At 33.4% G+C, this 14,819-nt stretch overlaps 1 pseudogene; it reads left to right on the top strand.

Moving 5' to 3' along the window:
• Nucleotides 1-7,839: 7,839 nt before the first annotated feature.
• Nucleotides 7,840-7,936, top strand: LOC122101004 (annotated as a pseudogene).
• Nucleotides 7,937-14,819: the final 6,883 nt, after the last annotated feature.

The raw sequence follows: 14,819 nt of genomic DNA, 5'->3' as shown, positions 1-14,819 counted from the left end.
GAAGCACTTAAATGTGCACACACAAATACACAAATGATACAACTCTAAGAATATGTAGAAAATTTAGAAAGCAATAGAAAATATGTCCTGAGTAAGACTAGAATCAAGTGATAATTTTTAAAATTAGAAAATCCACAAGTGACCTTTCTTCAAAAAAGTTTGAGAATATTAAATAGGTAAGCTAGAGATAGTAAGAGAATCAAATAATGAATATTAAAGGGATTGGATACATGGAGGAATGAATCAGAGAACCCGCAGGTGCATTTGAAAATGTTCATATCCTGTGTCAAATGTTAGAACATCTTTGAAAATAGTACTTGAACAGTCTGAGAAGTCTAGTGGATAATATCACTGGAGAAGTTCAGAATTGCTAGTCTGTATCTAGATTAAATAAACCAAGAAACCATGGCAGGGCAATGTTATACAAGGCTACAATTCTAGCACTCAGACTGACAGGAGATTAGAGAGTGGAATTACATAGTGATACCTTCCCTGGACTAGGTAGTATAATTTTGTCTTAATACAACAAACCAAACAAGAAAGGAATACACAGTTGGAAGTTTGGGCTAATTTTGTCACTATGTTTTGAGAAGTCAAGGTTCGAATTACAATGGAACTCATATATAATCCTCAGTTGTGTTTCAAATGCTGTCTTCATTACAGAACATTTCTAGATGCAAAATTGCTCTTGATTCCCATCCAAAATTCTCATCCAAAGTTATCATAATCCTGTTAGATTCCAAAGAATTAATGAAGGATTACAAAAGCTTAAGCACAGAGAAAAAGCAAAGTTTGTCTAATGTATGACTTTATAGGTATTGCTAAATTAGAATTTAGATTTAAAATAAATGTTTTTGTTTTGTTTTTATTTTCATATTCTATAAGATACTACAAAATTCTTTTTAAGTAGAGGGTTTAATTGGCAAATTTACAAATGAGTCTTGCATTCTACTTGCCTAGAATATTCTTTCAAGAGAGTTATAATTAGAACTTAATAGATAATTCCAACAGTTCATGTATAACATGATAATGTGAATAATGTAGACAGAGTTGTCAACATATAGATGATGTTAATTTAGAAAATAGCAATTTTTGAGGCTTTGGTGTAACATGGTATGAAGAGTATAATTGTATGACATCTTCTTTTTTCTACCTGTATGTAACACAGAAAGCAATTTCCTAAATTATGTGCCTCTGTGTACAATGAGAAAATTGCTAGGTTTGGGGTTTGTTTTCATTTTTGTTTTTGTTTTATTGATTTGTCATAAGGCTTGAACTCTGGGCCTGGACACTGTCTCTGAGCCTGTTTATCCTCAAGGCTCGTGCCATACCACTTCAACTTCAGTGCCACTTATTTCTGGCTTTTTAAAGAAGTTTCTTGGAGATAAGTATCTAGGGAACCGTCCTCCCTGGGTGGGTTTTGAACTGAAATCTTCCGATCTTACCATCCTAAATATCTATGATAGTTAAAAAGCATAAGTATAAATAATATTTGCAAGTGTTCTGATCTCAATAATACTAGTGGGGGCACATGATGTAACCCAGTTTATTGTGGTGTTCTTTCCAGAACATGGAGGGCATCACATTAGCAGAGGTGTAGTATTTTTTTTCACAATAGAGATAAGCTATTCGTGATATGAATAAAGGGAATTTTGAGGTGTACCCTACAAGTTGGAAACTGTTGGGCTAGGATGACTTTATGGCATAAATCTTAGGATTGATGGTCATAGAAATATTAACTTACTCTGATAAACAATTGCTTATTCTTGAAGAATTAATTATTACAGATGCATCATAGTTTTATCCTTTACTAGAATGTGGCTATTTTTCTGTTGATTTCTCAATCTGTAACACCCCACTGGAAACTGCATCTATTGCAGAATTTCATAACATGCCCTCAGGTATGGAATGTTCAGAATTTGAAAATGAGTAGTTATCAGTCATCGGAATTTTGTTATATTCTAGGAGCTTTTTTTTTTTTTTTTTTTGTCGGTCGTGGGGCTTGAACTCTAGGCCTGGGCGCTGTCCCTCAGCTCTTCAGCTCAAGGCAAGCGCTCTAGTCATCGGAATTTTGAAGAACACATATATTCTCTCCTCTTAACAACTTATTTACTTTTAAAGTTATGGGTTTCCATACAATTAAACTGTTTTTGGTTTGAGTATGAGAAAGTACTAAATTGATTCTTTTTTCAAAATATTGTCAAGTATATAGTGAAAATATTGACTAGTTGGATTCAAGTTGATGGTCCTCTGATTAAAAACGTTTAATTAATTCAAATTAGATGCAAAATAGTATTAATTTTTTAAAAGTTACTACATAAAGAATAATATTTACTATATCAATACAGTGAAATTTTTTCATGCAACTTATTTTTTTTAATTAATTTTATTGCCAAAGTGATGTACAGTGGGATTACAGTAATTGTAAGGTAGTTAATACATAACTTTTCAAAGGTGTTAACCCCTCCTTCATTTTTTCTCACAGTTTTCCTTCACCTCAATACTCCTCAAAAGTTCTAATGTACATTTCCAACATATTGTCTTGTGAGTATTGCTATTTCATTGGTTTACCCTTTGTCCTTTGTCTCACCATTTTGTTGTTCCTCTTTCCTTCCCTAATTAAGGTAAATGTATACACAATACACAGGGTACCAAAATCAAATACAGCCGGGGACAAACCATAGGGGAAAAAACCCAAAGAAAAGAGAAATCACATAGTACATTAAAAACACAAACCGCTCATAAAAATCTGTTTCCATATCTTGCAGTTCATTTTGCTCAGCATCAGCTTATATAGTCATATATATGCATAACAAAGACATTGGAAAATAATAGTTTCATGGACACTATACCATGAAAACAGCATGTTAACAGTTTTTGATGGTAAAGTTGGAATTAGAATTGGTAAATTCGCGATTCTGATAAACGAATTTCAAAAGAGTTTTAAAATTATGTCAGGTAAATTTTAATTGTTCAAACTTTTTAACAACTTAGCCTATTAACGAAATTTAAAATTGCCTGGGAAAATAGGCTTTCATGCAAAGAAATCCATGGAGACTTAGCTGAGAGGGAGCAATGTGGGTGAAGATGGCTCATTTTCACACTAAAAAAACAAACCTCATAAACCTTGCTATTAATCCTGTAGGTTCCCTTGAGAATTATCCTTACCCAGGACATATACTCTCACTGTGTGAAACAAGGTTGTAGAGGAATTTAAATTCAAACTTCTTTAAAAAAAAAAAAAGACATCAAAATTTGTGAATTGACTTTAATTACCAAACAGTAATTCTCTGAAAAAGATAATTTGGGGCAAAATATTTAGAGAGAAAGTGCCCTCAACAATGAAAGAAGGTATTGGGTATACACTTTTCTGTTTATAATACTTTACACAATGTCTTTGCATGTGAAGCACTGAAACAAAAAAAAATATCTGATTGGATACCTCAAACCAATGGTTTCACATTTCTAAGTAGCTCACAAAATATAATATCCTTATTAACATGAGATAGTGAAGACTTCTCTTATTACATTAGCCAAAAAGTTTTGGGATCAGAAAAGAATTGAGCAAATTGAAAAGGTAATAAAAGGTGTTCTTAGAAGCCCAAGCTAAGCGTATTGGCTTCAGCAGTAGAGGGATTCCAAAACTTTTTGATATAGATTTTGTTAATATATTTGCTACCTAAAGTGATTTTACAGAGCCTATTTGTCTCACTACAATGCAGAACAGATTGAATGAAGACATGAACATAAATCCACAACCAAATAAAAGAGTTTAAAAAGAGAAACCATGAAGATGTAGCAGTGGGGGAGGCCTTATACTCTTTCAGCTTCACTAGACTTGCAGCCAAGAAGGTATGATTAATTGGAAATCAAGCAAGAACTATGAGGAGGACATAGAACTAGGACAAAGAAGTATTGTCCTTTGTAACAGACACTGTTATGCAAGGTATGTGTGATTTAACTCTATTTTTCTCCATACATCTTGTTGAGCAAAAGCAAGACCAAGAGAATGTAATCTATTGAAATCATTTTGGAAAGAATAACTTTGTTCCTGGTGTGTTATCTAAGGAGAGTCTTACGAGAGAAGATTAAAGTGGAGTATACATCCTCTAAGCACCTTGTTAGCAAAATATATCTTTTAGGTTAGAAGTGATTGAACCAAAAAGTGGGGGAGTAATTATTTTGTGACCCTTTAGACACAAGAAGACTTTCAAGGTAAAAGAAAAAAGTATAGCTAAATTTTTGTGATCACAGCTTCTTGGACTGGTTTTATGGAGACAAAGTTTTACATTAGAGTTTGTCCTCATTAACATAGATGTTAGGTTTTCGTGGCAACCAAATGCAAGAGTGAAGTTTAATGGACTCTCTTGGATAAGTAAACAGCATGGTAGAAAAAAATGGCAAATAATATTTAGTAAATTATTTTGGCTAATCATTTTGCCAGAACAAAGAATGAAATATATAATTCAAAATCACTTGACTTAAAAGGATGAAGAAAGAGTAGTGAAGAGAGAGGAGAGAAAACATAAAGGACTCTTCTGTCTCCAGTGGAGTAATGGGTTCTTGATTTGTTTCTTCCATTCTATCTTCACAAGCTATCAAGCGTGCTGAGCCCTGGAGTATCCATTGCAGACAAAGAGAACTCACAGTAGAAAATATTTACAGCAGATGTTGGTGATTCTTAACTTTAGACAATCTATTTAAATCTATTCAAAATTCTCTGATACCCCAAACTGCCCTCTTTGAACAACTTTGCTTGCTTTTCCCAAGACTACCCTTCATTAACTATTTAAAATTTTGAGACGTCATATTCATCCTCTCTAGAGATTGCTGTTTGTTTGTGTTTTTTGTGTGTTTTTGTTTCGTGTTTTGAAACTAAATCTCAAAAGGTTGTGCAAGTGTATTACAATAAATATGTCCATCAAATTGTCCAATATTCCTGGATCAGAGTGACTCCTTCTATCATTCTCAGCCAGCCCCTTCTCCAAGATTTATTTCAGATTTACTACTTCCTTTATCCTATGTGTACATTGAGTATTCTAGCTGTACTTGCCCCTCGTTCCATTTTTTCATTCATTCTATGTCTTTCTTCTCTGGTTTCAACTTCCTGATAGTCATTCTGTTAAACTGTCTGTTAATAAGTTGAAAGGTTTATATACATTCCATGGAGTTTCAATCCTGCTTATACTTGAACTGATGTCAGTTTATATTTCCACAATTCATTCATCTGCAATAACAATTTGCAAGACTGGAGACGTGAAGCACCAAGACATGATTTTATTCTAATCCATTTGGAAGATTAATCTTTAGTCAACAAGAAAGTTTAAAAATGGCTTAGAATATATTCCTAACTACCAAATTTTAGAAATGGCTTTGTAAAAAGGCTTGTGATTATTTTATTTTACATGGGATAATATTTTCTACCACCTATAAGTTTTGGAAAAAGAAGAAAACTACTATGATTTACTACTATAGAGGAATATGAGAGAAATAGAAGACAGATTTTATGTTTGTCACATCTCTGATGAGTACTCATATTCATGACTTTAAGTCATATTTCTTACTATGTTAGACAGATAGGGAAAACATAAAACAACATATGATAAGGCAACTATTTGTGACTTTTTATTAAGTGATAAATTTACTTTATTAGCTAGTGTTTGAGTTTGAATTATGGGAGGTTGATCTATTTAACACATTCCTGGAAGGCACCTACTGAACAACACAAATGGTGGGTGGTACTATTTCTACAGTTTAATGAATGGTTGAACCTGTTTGGCATTAGTGCTGGGTAAATAAATCAACTCTATTGTAACTTGCACCCTAAACTTGAAATGATTGTAATGTCACTAATTATCATCAACTTGTCAATTGTTACTTTGGTGAATATGATTTTAAAAGATTATTTGAATAGGAATCTGTTTTCAGGAGATTAAAAATAGGTTATCATTTGTTTGTGAATGATAGCATTTATATACTACAGAACCAAGTTTTACTGAAGTACCAGTATTTTGAAGCATTAACGATCTTCTCAATTAATGTTTTTGTGAATTATATTTGACCTGTAAGTCAAATTTTCCTAACCTTGGTAGACCAATTATGAATCTATCATTCTAGGAACTATTTTTTTGGCCTACTTACATTGGACTGAAATTTTTAAGTAATTATTAGGAGAGGGGTATTAAAAATAATTTGTGACATTTGTGATCTTGTTCACTCATATGGGCTGGTCATTTGTAAATTGAAAGTTTGAATTACTGTACTTTCTTTCAGATTTTGTGATCTCATATTTCATTTTAAATTGCCTTGCATTTCACAATTGCTTACTGCTAATTCCAGTGTCGTCAGGAATTGAGATGGATTTTCAATTACTTTCTGTGGGCATGTTGCATGGGCCTCGATTAGAAGTCTTGCCCTTGTTACTTGATGATGCGGATAACTGAGACCTGGGATCCTAGGATATGTGTGTCTTGCAGAAGAATAATACCTTTTAGACATCATATCAGCAAAATTTGTATAAAATCAGTAGGAATGCTTCAGAAATATGGAGAAAAACATTTTGGAACCAGTGAGTTAAAATAATAACAGAGCAGCAGAATAAATTCCTTTACAGATTAGAGGAAAATAACCTTTTTTTTTTTTTACAATGTGAGTTCTGAAGACCAAGAACACTTAGAACGTATCACAAGTTTATACAGAAGACATTGCATTGATACTTTTCATATTCTAATACGTATATTCTAAACCTAATTATTTATATTCCAATCTATTTATTGTAATATCTATCTATTTATTTTTCAAATTATCAATTAATTCTAGTAAGTTTCAATGTGTGAAATAAAATATCAGCATGTATAAATATAAAATATATAACTATATATAATATAAGAAAAAAGCATATGTTTTGCAATGTTTTGTTATGGTTAGGGTATCAAAGGCAACTGTGTTTTAATGTATTATTCCATTATTTCTACCTCAGTGTTTGGTAGAGTTGGACCTAAAGCTTTACCATTTGTAGATTTACAGCCTAGAGGCAAGAGCAAACACTGTGATTAAAACATTACCAATTTAAGGCCTAATATGGAGGAGAAACATATAGACTTCTCTTGTAACTATGAAAATATTTGGTGAATGAAAGGCAGTAGTGTAAATTCCTTCCTGGTTGGATGGTAGACTAGCCAGGACATTAGTAGTAATCATGCATGTGAAAATTTTTTCACCTTTTTGGCTTTAGTCACTTTTGAAATGTTAGGTATAAAAACAATTATTTTTTTGATAAAATACCTTCTAGTCTAAACGATTCTATCTTAACTGTTCATCTCTCTATGATCTTTTTTAACTAAGATTAGTTTTGTTCCAATAAGAAAATCTAGGCTGTCAGGGTAAGATATTCTGATTGGACTGTTGCTACATGGAAGAATAGTAAAGGGTCAGGTAAACATTTGTGCCAGTATGACCTCATTTAGGAACTTTTAAGCTGCAGAAGTTTAGAAGTAACTCTTAAGCAAGGCTTAATTTGAAGTCATTAGCTCCACAAAGCTAACTCAGTTGATAAATAAGTACTTGAAAAGGATCACCTTTGGACCTAACTATAAAGGCTTCAAAGTATGATCAAATTTAAAATGAAAAATGTTTAAAATAGTCATTGACAAAAAAATTGCAAATGTGAGCAATCAACCAAACAATATAAGTTTTTTTCCAATATACACAGAATTTTAGAGAAGTAAGATCAATAGCATTTTTAGGAACAATAAGGTTTCCTAGTTACAAAGAGTTAATCAAGGATATATGCCTGTATAAAGACTGCATCATTAACTACTTAAATTTACAGGATACTACATGCTTCAGCAGCCCGTTTACCCAAATTACAATATAGAGATTAACATGGCACTTGCACAAGCATGATATGAAAATGTGTGAAGTATTCCATATTTTTCATTCTTCAGATGCAAGAAATTAAAAACAGTTATTAAAAAATTGATTACACAAATGCAAATGTAACAATAAATGTAATTCATTGATCTGAAAGTTAGTTTGACATCAGTGTACTAAATCCTCAAATTAGAAAGGCCTTTACATAGCATAATCTTTACAAAACTTCTCAAATTAGATATCATTGTCATTTTATCCCAATAAAATAGAAATAAATAGAAATAAAATAAAATAGAATAAAATAAAATAAAATAAAATAAAATAGAAATAAAATACTATATAGGCCTAGGATAAAAAGGAATCTTAATCTGTTTCTATATGGAATGCTATCTGAAATAACACATTTAATAATGAACCGATATATCATAAAACAATGTAGAATTCAAAGTATTATATCCAGGAACAAATGAAATACATTTTGGACATTGTACAAACAAAATACAGATTATTTTAAAATATACTTTTTTCAGACAAGCACCAGAAATATCTTTAGTTTCTGTACTACTCATTTCAACAGATAAGTTAAAATGATTTCTGATTTAAAAAATCACAAACTCGGCAGAAATCATTATAGATGTATACAAACAAATCTTGAATATATTTTAACGTCAACCTCAGACAATTCACTTGAAAAATACGATGGAATCCATGAATTTTTAAAGTAAGATATTGCCGTTGCTTTGTATTGTGAAAATATTTTGTACGGACACAAAGATGGATTGGCATTTTTAAAATTTCAGAAACTTAACCAAACCATTATGACTTAAGAGAACAATTTTTACAGCCTTCCACAACTTCAAAGAGGTAGTGATACATATTTATCCTTTTGGCAATATCAAATGCAGCTTCTTCCAAGTTCTTCAGACCTGGTTTCATATAATGCTTCAATAGAAGGAGATCCAGCATATCTTTGCTATTTCTATTTCAACCAGCAAGATGCAAGGGGGTCAAGAGGACTTTAGTTTGGGCAGTGGTATCTGCATCATGATGAACTAAGAAAGAAGCCACTCTGGTATTATTCCACATATAAGCACTGTGCAGGGGTGCCCAGCCATTCACAGTTATTGCATGAATATCTGCCTTGAGCCACCAATTCATGGACAATGTCAAAGTGTCCACTGTAGGCTTCCTGATGAAGAGAGGTATACTCATCATCAGCCCTAGTATTCACATGAGTGTTCTTTTTGGAAAGTAGTCTCTGTACTGTAGTAAGCCAATTATTTTCAGCAGCCCAAACAAAAATTTGCTTGAATACTTCTCCATTTTTTTTTGCAAATGTTACCATTCCTCACTTTTTCATTTTTTTCCTTGTCTACATCAGAATTGCCTAACCAGAGACATTGAGTACCAGTGGGAATGAGGTACACATGTATTCCCCAATAGTTCACGTTGGTTGAACTGGTCAGAAAAATCCAGTGAAATTTCTACATCTGTTATTTCACCATGATTTTTTTTCTCTTTTTCCATTTTTACTCTTCGAAATTATACTAGCTGGAGAGTAGGGAATTGATAGAGAGCAGAGGAAAGGTTTTCCTCCATATTCAAAGGTATAGACTGAAAATGAGGACCAGTGGTGTCTTCATGTACAGCTTATTCTAGGAATGAGAAAATATGAAATAATGCCTTCTATGTAAATGATTTGGGAAATGGCAGAGCAGAAAGTGAAATGATGCAACCAAAAATATAAAAGCAAAATAAATTAGAATAATTATGGAGCAGTCATATTATCTATGATAACCATGAAAGGGAGAGAGAAAGAGAGAGACAGATGTGCGATGACCTAGCTAGCCACAAAATCCATGCCTCTGATCAATTTATAGAGCAAACAGTTTTATTTTTTACAAGAGATGGAAATTGAATTTATGTATTTATTGAAATTAGAACATACATTTTTAATAGCCTACATATAGAGACATAGCTTTGACCAAATTACAGACAAGAATCTAAATCTCTGAAAATTCTAGTAACAGATCTGACTGAAATCAGTTAAATCACACTTTTCCTGTAAAGTGAAGGAATAGGTCCAGGCTAGGAAAGCAGCTAGAGAAGGCAGGCCGATTGTATCTGGGACAAAACTTTGTGGAAAATGGTATCAAGGATTAATTACTGGTGATCCACTTGCACTGGAAGTGTGAATCTGAACTATTGCTTGCTTATTCTGAACTATTGCTTTTATCATTATATGTTCCAAGAAGAAAAGGTGAGAGGTAATTGATAGCAAAGGGTTAGTAATAAACTTTGACTTCTCATTAAGCACCTTCAATCATCAAAATCACATGAAGACAATAGAGAGGCCTACTTTTTTAGATGAAAACAGGTGTCTTTAAAAACAAGGTAATTATGTATTCCTACAAAGGACTTCTATTTTACTACTGCATTATACAGATGTTGGGTAAAAAATAATGGATCTATTAGAAAGCTCTTAAAACTCATATGTTCAATAGTGAGTTCCCTTATATTATATCATGGCATTTTTGTTTATGGTATTAAGAAGAAATTTACTAGCTTAAAGTTCTGACAGGACAATATCATCACTGTACAACTTTCTTCTATACTCTAAGTTTTAAATTACTGTCTAAGTATGTGCATTAGATATTTATAGAGGAAAAAGTAGAAGCCACACTAGTGGCTCATGTGTTTATCCTTGCTAATCAGAAAGATGAAATCTGAGGATTGTGGTTTGAAAACAGACCACGCAAAAAAAAAAAAGTCCATTAGATTCTGATTTGAAAGTAACCAGCAAAAGCTAGAAATGGAGCTGTGGGACAAGCAGTAAAATTCTAGGCTTGAGAAATCTGAAACAAAAAAATCAACAAATTCTGGGACAGAGCCAGGACCTGAGTTCAAGCCTGGTATTAGCACCAAACAAATGAATGAATGAATGAATTAAAATAAATTAAATGGTCACATGTGGTGAGGCAAGTAAAATGTAACACCCATGGTAAATGGATTGTGTATTATTTTGTAATAAGGCAAATTAACGTTTGTCCTAATCACTAATATTTTATTTGTACTTTTTTGTACTAAACCCTGAATTTAGCATGCAAGTATGTGTGTGTACATGTTCACACAGGTGTGTATGTGTATATGTGTGCGTGTGCTGTTGCAATGTTGTTTGGCAATGTGGACCGTGTGAGGCTGAAGAGACCTAACTGTGTTGCAATGTATTTATTTATCAGTGTTCTGTCATGTCATTTCTGTGGAGCCACCCTTCTGTACATTTTATTTGTCAAATAATAACATCATCATAATCAAAGCATATACAACATTAAGTTACATAAAAGAGACTACTTTCAGCTCTTATTATATGTTAGGTAAGAAGATACAGATATAATTAGGTAGTAAGTTATTTTTGTAAGATGACTGTCAGTACAAAATATGTATTTGACTTCTTAAATTGGTTATACTTTTAAGATATACTCATGGAGTGAGTTTGACTGACTTGACCAAACAGGTGTTACTCCATGGTTATTCATGTGAAACACAAGGTGGATAAACTCTTTCCGGATTTCTGTTGAAAATAACTTTCTTTGTAACTAAGATAATCAACCCTGTATTTATTAGATTTGAATATCTCATCATATTGACTGAAAATCAGTATTGTGGATATGCTTGTTAGATATACCTTTCAAAAACAAACAAACAAAAAGCATGTGTCACCTCCAGATTGTGGATGCATTTGAAGTTGTTTTGTACATGCAATGGGATCTTCACTAATGGCTTTTTTATGGGAGTAACTATCACAACTTTAACAAATAAGGCTTTTCGAATATCTTTTCGAATATAAATAACAACCCAGAGCGAGTCTTGCAAATTCTGAAAAGCCTTTGAATATTTTAGTATTATTTCAGTTTATTGACTATAGAGCTAAAGACATTTCTGAAATAAATATTGTTAAGATCTGAAGAAGTAAGTGGGTATATAGGCTTTTTTATGCATCATTTTATGAAAACCCTGTTTTTATGAAAGTAAATGAAATAGAATAAAATAATTTAAGTGAATTCGGTGGCGGTTGAGCGGATTCTACTCAACCCAGCAAGAACTGACAAGAAGCAGACATCATCATCCTGCAGTTCACAGACAAGGGGAAACCCAGGAACCAAGACTCGGTGTGAGTAGAAGCCTGACATCCTCATTCCTTCTCAGGGAGCAAAGGAGGGAAGGCCACCCCTTCCCCCCACTACCAGAGATCTCCATCTTTGATACTGACAAAGGCCTGGCTGAGCTGCTAGCTCCAACTCAGGCCTTGGAAGAAAACAAGAGACATTTAGCAGGTCACAGGAACCTAACCTGACCTGCTAGACTCAGCTCTACCCAGAGAAAAGTCACCCAGCCTGGGCCAAGCAAGCTCCACCAGCCCCAGGAGTGGATTTCTTCACTGGATAAACAGAACTAGAGGCTGCCCCTCCCTACAGCAGCCTTGAAAATCAATTGAAATTCAGTAAACTTAAACCCTGAGAAAGGCTCTAGGCTGGGCTCTGTGAGTGCCTCACAAGCTAGTCCCTCAGGGAAAAGCTACTGTTTGCTGAAAGGCCTCAACTCTATCCAGAACCTAGCCTCATCACAGCATCTCCAAACTAGAGGAAACCTCCATCTCCCACTTTTGTGATACTCACAGCAGATCTCCCTCCCATTGAACCAGCATGGGAGGAGGATCACAAAACCCTAGGTAAAGCAGAGCATTTTTCTGCCTGCTCAAACTAACCGACTTAAGAAACCAACCAAGCCACAGGAAAATCAAACACCACAAACAGACCAGACACCAACTAGAGACTGGTTAATGACACAAGATACAGGATCTTCCCATCCCCCCCAAAAAATCAAAGAACTCTTTTTAGTATTTTATAAAAAAATTTTCCAAAGCTTTTTTAAAATTTTAATTTTTAACATTAAAAAAAATTTGTTTTCTATTAAAATTTTTTTTTCCTCTTATAATTTTTATTTTCGGGGTATAAGTGTGTGTGCTTTTTTTTCTTGTTTTGTTTTTTTTTTCTTTTTATAATTTTTTTGTTTAGCTCTACTGACCTTTTGATCCTTTTTTTTCTTTCCTTCTCATTCTTTTCACCTTTTCTTCTCTTTTGTTCTTCTTAACATGACTTAATTGCTATTCTGCTCATCCTCAGATATACCCATAGTCGATTATTAGACCTTATCACCCATTGTGTACATACTTAATCCAGAAATTCATTACTCAATTCAAAACTTTAGACTTAAATTCCTTAATACCAGTACTACTTCTTTATATGTATATAATATTTTAAGCATTTCTATTTTTACGTTTTTGACGTCTCCTTTCTATCCCTACCTTTATCTTATCCTATACAAACTCTTCTTTGAATATTATGTTTGTATTTTGCATAATTTTTAAGTTTTTAAGTGTTTCACTTTTTAATTTTTAATATTTGTTCTTCTATTTTTTTCTTCTCTCATTTTTTCTTTCTTTTTATCATTTTTTTCTCTCTCTCTACTATCATTCTATTCAACCTATTTCCCGCTATGAGATTAGGACTTAGTTAAATTAACTCACCCTCTGCCTTTCCACATCCCTGTATTCCTATTTTTACCAATATCTCTCCCTAAACCTGATAATTTCTGGTTTGCCAAATTCTTCTTTGTGGTTCGTAGTCCATTAATACATAGTTGTTTGATGTTGAATAGATATATCTGTTGAACTAGAGTGTATCTTCAGACTTTTGATGGTGCATCTACAGACTTTGTTTGATGTTTACCTTAAGATAGTGTTCTAGCACAAAACTGGTGTTACGTTCATCCCAAAAGGGCAGGGCAAGCCGTAAAAACACAGGAAAAATGGCAAGTCTGGGTACCCTAATCCCACTCATGATACTCAGGGGACAGAACAGATAATTAATAATACATTGGAGAATTCCCAGAAAGCTCTACAAACACTACTGGTAAACATGGGCAATGAAAAGATTGAAAACCTGCAAAGGACTCTGAATGTACATGAGGCAAACCAAAGTTCAATACAGGAATTTCATGAGCGTGAGGAAGCTACTCAAAGATTGATACAAGAATTGCTTGAGCAGCTTGAGAACACATAAAGAGAAATAAAGGAATGGCATGAGCAGGCTGAGACCAGTCAAAGAGATAGACAGGAATTGGGGGAGCTGGCCAAGAACAGAAAAAGAGAAAGTCAGGAATGGTGTGAGCAGGCTAAAAATACTCAAAGAGAGCAACAGGAATCGCGTAATGTGAGGAAGCTAATAAAAGAGTAATAAAGAAATTGAGAGAGCAGTGTTGGTGTGAGCTCTGCTTTGAAGACCTTGTAAAATTCCGCTGTAAAACCATCTGGTCCTAGACTTTTCTTAGCTGGGAGGCTTCTTATTGCTGTTTCTATTTCAGTGCTTGATATGGGCCTGTTAAGATGGTTTAACTCATCTTGGTTTAGTTTTGGCATGTCAATATTTGCTAGGATAAGGTGCATTTCTGCCAAGTTCTCAAACTTATTAGCATAAAGTTTTGAGAAGTATTCCCTTATAATGTTCTGAATCTTGGTTGTTTCCTTGGTGATGTTTCCATTCTCATCTCTGAGTTTATTTATTTGGGTGTGTTCTCTTCTTTTTCTGATAAGATTTGCTAAGGGTCTGTCAATTTTGTTAATTTTTTCCAAGAACCAACTCTTTGTTTTGTTGATTCTTTCTATAGTTTCCTTGGATTCTAATTCATTCAGTTCTGATTTAATTTTAATTATTTCTTTCTCTCTACTGGATTGGGGTTTATCTTGCTGCTCTTTTTCAAGGAGGTTTAGATGTGTGATTAAATTTTTGGTTTCAGATCTCTCCAATTTGTTGATGTAGGAGCTCAGAGCTATAAAATTGCCTCTGAGTACTGCCTTTGCTGTGTCTCAGAGGAGCTGGTAATTTGTG

This window comes from Dipodomys spectabilis, unplaced genomic scaffold, assembly GCF_019054845.1.
Source record: "Dipodomys spectabilis isolate Male_0828 unplaced genomic scaffold, ASM1905484v1 ptg000614l, whole genome shotgun sequence".
Classification (NCBI taxonomy): Eukaryota; Metazoa; Chordata; class Mammalia; order Rodentia; family Heteromyidae; genus Dipodomys; species Dipodomys spectabilis.
This window is presented reverse-complemented; position numbering and strand designations above follow the sequence as displayed.